The following is a 12,113-nucleotide window of genomic DNA, read 5'->3' as shown; positions in this document are numbered from 1 at the left end:
TTGTAATAGAACTCCAGCTTTTGCAGTCATATGTTAGCATCAAGATTATATTTGAGTTTAAAAATTCTCAGTTGAGTTTTAGTACTGTATATCTGATTTCCATATGTTAGAGTTTAGTGAATGCTTGGGATACTTTTCAAAATTCTTTATTAAAGAAGGTGGGTGAGGCAATATCTTTTTTGGATCAATTTCTGTTGGTGAGAGACAAGCTTTCAAGCTATGCAGCGCTTTTCTTCTGGTCTGGGGAAGGTACTCAGATGGTATTTCTAAACTGCACTGGAAACTCAGGGTTTGAACAAAGGTTAAAGCCTAGTCCCCCCCCCCCCCCCTCCTTCCATTTACACACAAATGTCCCTAACTCAGGGCTCAGACCCAGGTTTCCAGGACTGCATGGGGGTGTAGGGTTTGAGCATGAGTCAAGCTGGGCCCAAGAGCTCAAGCCCTATTGCTTTGTATTGTAGGCCCAGCCCCATTGGATTCATGTTGTGGGAGTCCATCAAAATATCCCTCAATCCCTCTGAACAGTACAGTTTGGTGGACATCAAGTTTTTCCCCACACTGCATCATGAACAAAAGGTCTAAAGAGGCCACATTTTGAGAGGGCGCTAGAAGTGGGACCGCTAAACACTGAAGATGGAGTGGAGGTTAAGGATAATCTAGGCACAGCCCAATCTCTAAACAAATACTTTGCCTCAGTCTTTAATAAGGCTAAAGAGGATCTTAGAGATAATGGTAGCATGACAAATGGGAATGAGGATATGGAGGTAGACATTACCATATTTGAGGTAGAAGCGAAACTCAAACATCTTAATGGGACTAGATCGGGGGCCCAGATAATCTTCATCCAAGAATATTAAAGGAATTGGCACCCGAAATTGCAAGCCCATTAGCAAGAATTTTTAATGAATCTGTAAACTCAGGAATTTTACCATATGATTGAAGAGTTGTTAACATTTTTCCCCTTTCTTAAAAATAGGAACTATGTGATCCGGGTAACTACAGGCCTGTTAGTTTGACATCTGTAGTATGCAAGGTCTTGGAAAAAATTTTGAAGGAGAAAGTAGTTAAGGATATTGAAGTCAATGGTAAATGGGACAAAAATATAACACGGTTTTACAAAAGGTAGATTGTGCCAAACCAACCCGATCTCCTTCTTTGAGAAAGGAACAGATTTTTTAGACAAAGGAAACACAGTGGATCTAATTTACCTAGATTTCAGTAAGGTGTTTGATTTCGTGCCACATGGGGAATTAGTTACATTGGAAAAGATGGGGCTCAATATGAACATTGAAAGGTGGATAAGGAATTGGTTAAAGGGGAGATTACAACGAGTCCTACTCAAAGGTGACCTGTCAGGCTGGAGGGAGGTTACTAGTGGAGTTCCTCAAGGATCAGTTTTGGGACCAATCTTTTTATTTCTGACCTCAGCACAAAAAGTGGGAGTGTGCTAATAAAGTTTGCGGATGATACAAAGCTGGGAGGTATTGCCAATTTAGAGAAGGACAGGGATATCATACAGAAGGATCTGGATGACCTTGTAAACTGGAGTAATAGTAATGGGATGAAATTTAATAGTGAGAAGTGCAAGGTCATGCATTTAGGGATTAATAACAAGAATTTTAGTTATAAGCTGGGGACGCATCAATTAGAAGTAAAGGAGGAGGAGAAGGACCTCGGAGTATTGGTTGATCATAGGATGACTATGAGCCACCAATGTGATATTGCCATGAAAAAAGCTAATGCGGTCTTGGGATGCATCAGGAGAGGTATTTCCAGTAGGGATAAGGAGGTTTTAGTACCGTTATACAAGGCACTGGTGAGACCTCATCTGGAATACTGTGTGCAGTTGTGGTCTCCCATGTTTAAGAAGGATGAATGCAAACTGGAACAGGTACAGAGGAGGGCTACTAGGATGATCTGAGGAATGGAAAATTGTCTTATGAAAGGAGACTCAAGGAGCTTGGCTTGTTTAGCCTAACTAAAAGAAGGCTGAGGGGAGATATACTTGCTCTCTATAAATATATCAGAGGGATAAATACCGGAGGGGGAGAGGAATTATTTAAGCTCAGTACCAATGTGGACACAAGAACAAATGGATATAAACTGGCCACCAGGAAGTTTAGACTTGAAATTAGACGAAGGTTTCTAACCATCAGAGGAGTAAAGTTTTGGAATAGCCTTCCAAGGGAAGCAGTGGGGGCAAAAGATCTATCTGGCTTTAAGATTAAACTTGATAAGTTTATGGAGGAGATGGTATGACATGATTTTGGTAATTAATTGATCTTTAAATATTCATGGTAAATAGGCCTAATGGCCTGTGATGGGATGGGATCTGAATTACCCAGCAAAGAATTTTCTGTAGTATCTGGCTGGTGAATCTTGCCCATATGCTCAGGGTTTAGCTGATTGCCATATTTGGGGTCAGGAAGGAATTTTCCTCCAGGGCAGATTGGAAGAGGCCCTGGAGGTTTTTTGCCTTCCTCTGTGACATGGGGCACAGGTCACTTGCTGGAGGATTCTCTGCTCCTTGAAGTCTTTAAACCATGATTTGAGGACTTCAGTAGCTCAGACATAGGTGAGGTTTTTCAGGAGTGGGTGGGTGAGATTCTGTGGCCTGTGTTGTGCAGGAGGTCAGACTAGATTATCATAATGGTCCCTTCTGACCTTAGTATCTATGAATCTATAGATCTGGGATATGGGAGGTTGGAATCAGGCCTGCATAATGTAATGTAGATGCTGGAGCCTAAGGTTGGGACCAAGGGTTCAACAATTCCTAACCTAGGGTTACAAATAAGCATAGATGTTAAAGCCCTAGGTTAACAAACCCAGCGTCTCCTACCTCAAGTTCTACTAACCCCATGGCTTATGTTGCAGTGTAGACATACCTTGTATTTGGTTGTGACACTGAGTAAACCAGATAACAGTCTAAGAAACCATTCAAGGTCAAGAGGCCCATTAACACCTCTCCAGTCATAGGACAAAAAGGGGGTTAGTGAGTTATAGATTGTAGTAACTTTAGACACTAAAAACCATTATCTTAATACAGACACTGGATTTATGGCTTATTACAACAATCTGTAACTTACTAATCCCCCTTTTTTGTCCTATGACTGAAGAGATGTTAACAGAACACTTCACCTTGAACAGTCTCTTAGAATATGTGTTTACTACTTATGCTAAACAATTTATTCCATTTTATATTTACTTGAGACACTCTTGGTATATCTACACTGCAATTAGATACCCACAGCTGGCCCATGCCAACTGACTTGGGCTGGAGGGGCTTGGCTAAGGGACTAACTGCTGTGTAGACATTCTGGCTCAAGATATCTGATTTTCAAAGCTATTTGGTTTTGCATAAGTGATTTTGAGCCCTGCTTGGCCTGTGGTTTCTGTCAGCATGTCTTTGTAGTTTTACGAGGGTGTGGCTCAATTAGCATGATACTATCAGCAAAGTCTAGGTCTTCTAAGCATTTGCTATCTAGCTATGCAAATGTTTGCATTGCTAATTCATTTCTTCATTATGCAGTCTATCCAATGCTGAACAGCAGAGGTAGAATGCAGCCTGTTCATGCCAATGTGCATGCTGAGCCATTCTGACATCTGGTTGTTCACTCTTACAGCACACTTTGCGCTGCTGTACATAGCCTTAATGATGTTGGCAACTTTAGCTGGAATTCTGCAAGAGTGAAGAATATTCTACAATGTATGCCTATGCAGACTGTCACATGCCTTTTGAAAAAAAAAAATCGATGAAATTGATGAGCCTGCTATTCTATAGATTTTTCTGTAAGGGTCGGTGTGAATATCTGATCTACACAGCATCTCTTGGGCCTGAATCCAGCCTGTCTGCCCCTATTGCCTCCACTGCCTCTTTCTACCAGCATCATATCACAGTACAGAAGATGTTCCCTACAAACAGAGTAGTAGGACTCCTTTCAAGTTAAGGTCACTGTTCGGGATATTCTGATAACTGTTCTATATTTCCACTGGTCAGGAAGAGGCTTTTTTACCCATACTTCATTGAACAGCTCTGCCAATTTCATGATGGTGATAATATCAAGTGCGTTTAGCATTTCTGTTGTATTTTGATCCTATCCCACTGCTTTGTTTTTTTCAGCTTCTTGAGTGCTACCTGTACTTCTGACAGGTTGATATCAAGTCTATCAGGTTTGCACATTTCATCAAACTCCGGTACTGAGGTAGGGTGGAGTCTTGTTGAGACTGCTTTGAAATGCTATGCCCATCCATTATTCTGTTCTACCTCACTTGAAAACATTTTCTCATCTTTACTTTATATTGGTCCATTTCCTGTTTTGATGTTTCTGCACAGGGTTTTAGTCACTTGGTAAACAGCTCTGTGATTTTCTATCATAGAATCAGCTGCTAGGTCTGCAACATGCATGGTTCATCTTTCCTTCCTTTATTTTTCCCCCCCGACTGCTTTATCTGCTTTCTTGTACACCTTTTCAGTATTTCATTGGTCTTAGCATTCAAGAGTTTTCCTTTCAGTGCTTTTCTATCCTTAATAAGATGTCATGTCTCTTTACTTATCCAATTCTTGCTTGATTTATGCTGACATCCAACTGTGACAGCTGCAGCTTGAATCACATGGTCTCTCAGCACTGCTGTTTTTTGTAGTTCCTCTCTCTAAATGCAGTGACAATAAAGAGATTATGAATATAAACATGGATGCAATTCTATTAATGTTATGTCCAAAAAGTAACAGTGTGATTCTCAAACCCTTTCTCCTCCCCAAACAGCCCCCCCTCTGAATCAAGTCTCCATGAGAAAAAGCCTGCCCTGAAGCACAAACTCAGACTCTACTGGAGTAAGAGGGAAACAAACTCCAGACTTGCAAACCTTCTTCTAAAAGTATCTGGTCAACAGCACCCAGGCTTTCAAATGCAGGAACAGTCAGTTCAAGCATCCCTGCTAGTTTCAACTGTCAGTTTGGCATGCAAAATGTGAGGCAACCTCTGCAGTACCCAGGCTACTGCTACAACTAATTGGAAGCCTAGAGTGCAGTCTCTGAGCACACAGCTAAGGGGCTACTTATGTGAAACACCACTAAAGAAGGTTTCAGAGGAACAGCCGTGTTAGTCTGTATTCGCAAAAAGAAAAGGAGTACTTGTGGCACCTTAGAGACTAACCAATTTATTTGAGCATGAGCTTTCGTGAGCTACAGCTCAGCTGCATTCTTCTTTAGCTGAATTTCCAAGTGGTCTTCACATCAGCTTCTGTGTTAGTTTCAGCTTCCTTGTTACAAAACTTTTATTCATTGTATCTAAAGATTGGAATTTGAAAGAATTAAGATATTAATGGTAGATCAAACTATTAGATATATTTTAAGAGTCTTATTTGTTTTTAAAGATTGCTAGAATTTGTTTCCTTGTGATTTCTTTTTCTAGGATTCTATATCAGGGATATTTGCATGGATATCTTTGTGTGCTGTTGAATCACTGCAATAGTAAATGGGCTTTAGAGTCTTGAGAGGATTTCTAAAAAGCTATAGTTCTCCTGTAACATCTGTGAGATAGCAAACAACCAACATCTTTGGTCTGATTAGTTGATAATACTATCTCAGTGGGCTCCTATGGCCATAATAATGAGTCAGCAACATTAGTGGAAATACTGATTGCTTGAAGACTCTTGGGGCCAGATCTTCCACATATGTAAACCATCACAGCTCTATTGAAGTCAATGAAGCCATGACTATTTACACGAGCTGAAGATATGGCCTGGTTGCCTATCACCAACCATTATCACAGATGCCTCATTTCTGTAGTCTAGAAGACTGAGTGCAGAAAAGCAGCCAGAACTTCCCAGGTTACATATGATCACTGGCTTGGCCAGCGATGACATAAATGAAGACAATGGAATAGCATATTTGTCACTGAAGGACCAAAATGGACACCAGGTAGAATCAAGCACGTGGATTTATTATGCACAGCACTGGCAGAGTGTTACCTTGCTTATTAGGCTCAGACACTGCCAATCAATTGATTACTGGATTATATGGATTAACCATGGGAGGAGGGAAATGGGGTAGGTAGTTCAAAACCCCAGGATAGGTTTAGCAGCAAGACAAGATAGGCACAGTAGCCAATAGTCAAAGATTAAATAATGTCTCCGCCCATGGGTTCAAATTAACAAGTAACATACAATTAGTACTTCAAACAAGTATTAGTATAAAATATATATGTTGAATTCTGATTTGGGGTCTATAGGAATAAAGTAGCTCCTCTGATTGTCTAACAGGTACATATCTAGATGTTAAAGCAAAGAGACAATGAAAAAGTACATGGCAATAAAGATGGTTTTTTCTTTTAGATAAGCAACCATCCTTTAGAGTTACAATTTCTACTACATAAGGAAGAAACTGTTGTACAGACAACCCCTTTAAGTATCCATTTGCAGCACTGGATTAACTAGTATCCTGTGATACACAACAAAAACCATAAGAGTCTGAAGTTCTTGTGAATAAAGAGCTACTGTGCAGGAAGCCATGCACTTCAATAACCCTTTAAATGTCCTTTGGGTAATTAAAACTGCTGAATGTCATTTAATATTTACACAATATCCTGGTTTCAAAAAAAGAGATCCAAGGTGTTTTGATGACAGTGCATTACTATATTTAGTAATGCTCAAATAGATTTTTGCCAATTTGACAAGAAAATTACACTGAAATATTTGAGATGTCCATTCTGATTCCATCATTGAGAGTGAATTCAAAGATTTAACAAAACATGATAACAGCCTAATGACTTTTGTACAGCAAATAAATGGACTAGATTGTCCATCAGAGCAATCTGACCTCCAAAGTACAAAATGAGATTTGACTTGTGTGGAGGCTTAACCCTCTCTGCTTTGAGCCCATTGTATAATGTTAGTTCACTGTATGTACATGATTTATCATGCATTTATTAAAGAAATCTGATTTTAAACATAAGGGTTGTTAGCAACCCTAATGGATTAGACAATTTTGTTTTCAAGGCTAATTAGCTAGAACAAAGTGTTATGGATAAGGAAACTGCAAGAGTTGGATAGGACACTGTGTCGATATGTGGAGGAGGAGATAAAGACAACACCCCAGCCCCCATTTATGGACGTAAATGATATGGAATTTGATGACATTGTGAGTGGAGAATGGGATGAATCGTGGGGGATTCTGCGAGAAGACCTGAAGTTCATTTTTGGCCAAGTTAAACTTAAGTTGATGGCAAAATGTTCAGGAAACAGAGACAGGACAAAATGCAGGATTGGATGGGGAGGGAATCAGGAGTGGAAAAGTTGATCTGTGGGTCATCAGTATTAAGACAGTAGTTGAAATTGAGAGAGTGGATAAAAGACTTCCAGAGCAGCAATGTCCTAGGATATTTACTAGATTGCAATGGACAGCTGAGTAGCTGCTTCCTGTCAGACTTTGAGCTCACATACCACTTTGCCAACAGAGATTCTCTCCTGTATTATTCCATTTCTTTTTGTATGTTCATTTCCAAGCAGTGTTCTCCTTGGCTCATATTCAAACTTTTAAAAAATATAAGCTTCTTAATAAGAAACTAAAGATGAAAGAATTCATTTTATCTAATACTAATACTCTATATGCTACATCTATTATTTCTTCTCTAAATCAGGACTGCATAACACATTTAATTCTTGATTTCCCAACTGTACTCAAATCTCTTCATCCAAACTCATCTTGAGTAAATATACCAAACTAGAAGAAATCATAGTAGTTCTTCCATGACCACACAGGATGGAAATGTGTCTTTGTTTTTAAGTATCATTGAATTTTTAGGATGAGCCTTAAGTAAAATAAAGCTGGTAAAGAACTGGTTTCAGAAAACCTTGTCAATCATAGAATCATAGAATATCAGGGTTGGAAGGGACCCCAGAAGGTCATCTAGTCCAACCCCCTGCCCGAAGCAGGACCAAGTCCCAGTTAAATCATCCCAGCCAGGGCTTTGTCAAGCCTGACCTTAAAAACCTCTAAGGAAGGAGATTCTACCCTCCCTAGGTAACGCATTCCAGTGATTCACCACCCTCTTAGTGAAAAAGTTTTTCCTAATATCCAATCTAAACCTCCCCCACTGCAACTTGAGACCATTACTCCTCGTTCTCTCATCTGCTACCATTGAGAACAGTCTAGAGCCATCCTCTTTGGAACCCCCTTTCAGGTAGTTGAAAGTAGCTATCAAATCCCCCCTCATTCTTCTCTTCTGCAGGCTAAACAATCCCAGCTCCCTCAGCCTCTCCTCATAAGTCATGTGTTCCAGACCCCTAATCATTTTTGTTGCCCTTCGCTGGACTCTCTCCAATTTATCCACATCCTTCTTGTAGTGTGGGGCCCAAAACTGGACACAGTACTCCAGATGAGGCCTCACCAATGTCGAATAGAGGGGAACGATCACATCCCTCGATTTGCTCGCTATGCCCCTACTTATACATCCCAAAATGTCATTGGCCTTCTTGGCAACAAGGGCACACTGCTGACTCATATCCAGCTTCTCGTCCACTGTCACCCCTAGGTCCTTTTCCACAGAACTGCTGCCTAGCCATTCGGTCCCTAGTCTGTAGCTGTGCATTGGGTTCTTCCGTCCTAAGTGAAGGACCCTGCACTTATCCTTATTGAACCTCAGATTTCTTTTGGCCCAATCCTCCAATTTGTCTAGGTCCTTCTGTATCCTATCCCTCCCCTCCAGCATATCTACCACTCCTCCCAGTTTAGTATCATCCGCAAATTTGCTGAGAGTGCAATCCACACCATCCTCCAGATCATTTATGAAGATATTGAACAAAACCGGCCCCAGGACCGACCCTTGGGGCACTCCACTTGATACCAGCTGCCAACTAGACATGGAGCCATTGATCACTACCCGTTGAGCCTGACAATCTAGCCAGCTTTCTACCCACCTTATAGTGCATTCATCCAGCCCATACTTCCTTAACTTGCTGACAAGAATACTGTGGGAGACAGTGTCAAAAGCATTGCTAAAGTCAAGAAACAATACATCCACTGCTTTCCCTTCATCCACAGAACCAGTAATCTCATCATAAAAGGCGATTAGATTAGTCAGGCATGACCTTCCCTTGGTGAATCCATGCTGGCTGTTCCTGATCACTTTCCTCTCATGCAAGTGCTTCAGGATTGATTCTTTGAGGACCTGCTCCATGATTTTTCCGGGGACTGAGGTGAGGCTGACTGGCCTGTAGTTCCCAGGATCCTCCTTCTTCCCTTTAAGGATTGGCACTACATTAGCCTTTTTCCAGTCATCCGGGACTTCCCCGGTTCACCACGAGTTTTCAAAGATAATGGCCAATGGCTCTGCAATCACAGCCGCCAATTCCTTCAGCACTCTCGGATGCAACTCGTCCGGCCCCATGGACTTGTGCACGTCCAGCTTTTCTAAATAGTCCCTAACCACCTCTATCTCCACAGAGGGCTGGCCATCTCTTCCCCATTTTGTGATGCCCAGCGCAACAGTCTGGGAGCTGACCTTGTTAGTGAAAACAGAGGCAAAATCTTACCAAAATCTCAAAATCATGATCTCAAAATCATCATCTTACCAAAAAGAGAACTTCCTGGATACTAAATATTTTCTGTTTGCAAAGATCTGAATATATCTCCTGCCCTGTTCCCATGATAGGGCATCTATCTTGTATCTTGAAGAATTATTACACTTATGAGATTATGTATTGGGGTGCAACATGCGCTTGTCACACATTACTGTTTCTTTTCCTAGGTGGCTACTTAGTGTTAATTGAGAAGATGGAACCTGGTGAAGCACACACAGAAACTATTTAATACACACAACTATAAGTGACATAGGAAAGGATCAATATACATAAATATAAGGATAAGTGTGGTAAAGTGGTTTCCTGTACAGTTCATATTTACAATCTTGTACTGTGCATACTTACACCTTATGGGGAACACTGGAAACAGAGAGGAGAAAGTAAGTAGAGCCCATCAGAAGGTAGGTCTTGATTCAGTTTACCCTGCTGAAGTCTTGTCAGGACAAGACCTGACTGTGGTATTTTATACCCTTCCTTATTGTAATAGTACTGTAATTTACCATATTTGATCCTTTATGCTGATTGCTATAAGGTCAATAGCCATCCCTATCCATATGTGGCCTTTGGGATGTCCAAAATTAAGCATCAAGCATGAATATTGATTATTTATATCACTTATCTTTTAGGCCTGTTCTATATCACACCCCTGAGCAACACAGTGAAACTGACCTAACCCCTGGCGTAGACAGCACTAGCTAACTACTGCCTGCTGGGGAGGTACAGTACCTATGCTGATGGGAGAACTTCTCCCATTGGAGCACACATACCTCCAAACTTCCTTCTTGCAGAACTCTGTGGTGTACTGTACCTGTTTGTGGTTACTGGTTGGTCTCCCAGCATGAAAGTGAAAGATACATGACCTGGGGTTATTGCCTTCGGTCTCTTGCATTTCAGCTACCCTTCAGGTTTTAGTATAATTACTCCCACAAAGCCTTAACTTAATATAACAGGCCCTTAACTATAGCACCCTTAATTCACATTTAGCTATATTCACCTGTTTGTCCCCAGTGCTTGTTCTGAACTAATAAACAATACACCCCTGGCAATCTTGTATTCCTATAAGGTCTAGCAAGCATTAAAATCACCCACAAGACATGAGACAGGGTCATAAGATCAAGTCATGGGTCAACATTCTTGCTAGCTTCCATGACCAGGGTGTTACACTGTAAAAATTAAAACAATATGCCAGAAGCAGATGATTGCTGAACAAATATTACAAAAGCATCACCTGTAAATCCAGTGCCTGAGTAGTGAGAATGATATGATATATCTGGCACTTTTTTGTAAGATGCTCAGGTGCCACAGTGGTGAGTATGGGACAGACAGGGAACCAGTAGTCATTCTTCTGCATAGAGTAAAATCCACAGATCCATTACAGTCGGTTTGCCCCTTCTTGCAAATATATTGTAGGTAGAAACCAAACCTGACGATCAAAATAGACTGGGAGTGGCTGCACCTTGAGGTAGACGGAAAAAAAAAATAGATCTGAGTCACTAGCATAAAGTCAGTTGTTGAAATGTGAGCAGCATCGGGTCCTAGGATATTAGATTACCATGTAACTGTCTGGATTGACAGGACTGGTTTTCTGACTTTACCTGCTGCAGACAAGATCCACTAGACCCTCTTCCTAGAGCAACATATAAAGAAAATGGATTTAAAGGTATCACAGTGATCAGTGTGGGATGGTCCCAGACAAGGATTTGGCTACATACTACCGAGAATCTAAAAGAGGAGACTACATCTAGCACAGTGTACTTCTAATTTATTTTATTAATGCAGTGTTTTAGTTTCCTATTCCTGAGTGGTTATTTGTGGCTTGTTTTCTGCTGTCAGCACTGTGGTCATTATCCATTATTGATGACAGGAGGCATGTTCACATAAGCGAAGAGCTTTTACTGACCACATTTGGACAGGAAGTCCTACCTGACTCATGCACTAGGGAATAAGAGGTGGGGGTGAGGTGGTTGCAAATACAAAGGAAAAGAATCTATCAGAGACTAGTCTTAGACTGACACTAGGACAGATGCATGTATGATTACTGGATTGTGTGGTCACTGCACAGCTAAGTCTGGACTGGTATACTGAGTCTGTGTTGTGGATAACCATTTGCAGAAGTCAACATTTTCTAAATAGCTATTATATGAATGCATCTTAAAATCTAAATCAGAGGAGTTCATGCTAGTGAAATTTCCTTTTTATATAAAGCATATAAAAACTAAAGAAAGCAGTGATGTAGGCCCCTTTGCTAATAAAAGCTATTAGCTCAACTATCCACTCAACCAGTGGTTCTCAACAAGGGGTCTGGGGACTCCTGGGGGGCCATGAGCAGGTTTTAGGGGGTCTGCCAAGCAGGACCAGTGTTAGACTTGCTGTGATCCAGGGCAGAAAGCTCAAGCCCTGCTGAGCAGGGCTGAAGCCCAGGGCCCTGAGCCTGCCACCTGGGGTGGAAGCAGAAGCCTGAGCAGCTTAGCTTCATGGGGCACCCTGTGGTGTGGGGCCCTGGGTAATTGCCCTTAATACCAGCCCTGGCTTTT

The sequence above is a fragment of the Caretta caretta genome, chromosome 4 (assembly GCF_965140235.1).
Source record: "Caretta caretta isolate rCarCar2 chromosome 4, rCarCar1.hap1, whole genome shotgun sequence".
NCBI classification, from domain to species: domain Eukaryota; kingdom Metazoa; phylum Chordata; order Testudines; family Cheloniidae; genus Caretta; species Caretta caretta.
The sequence above is the reverse complement of the archived record's forward strand: the minus strand, read 5'-3'. Positions refer to the sequence as shown.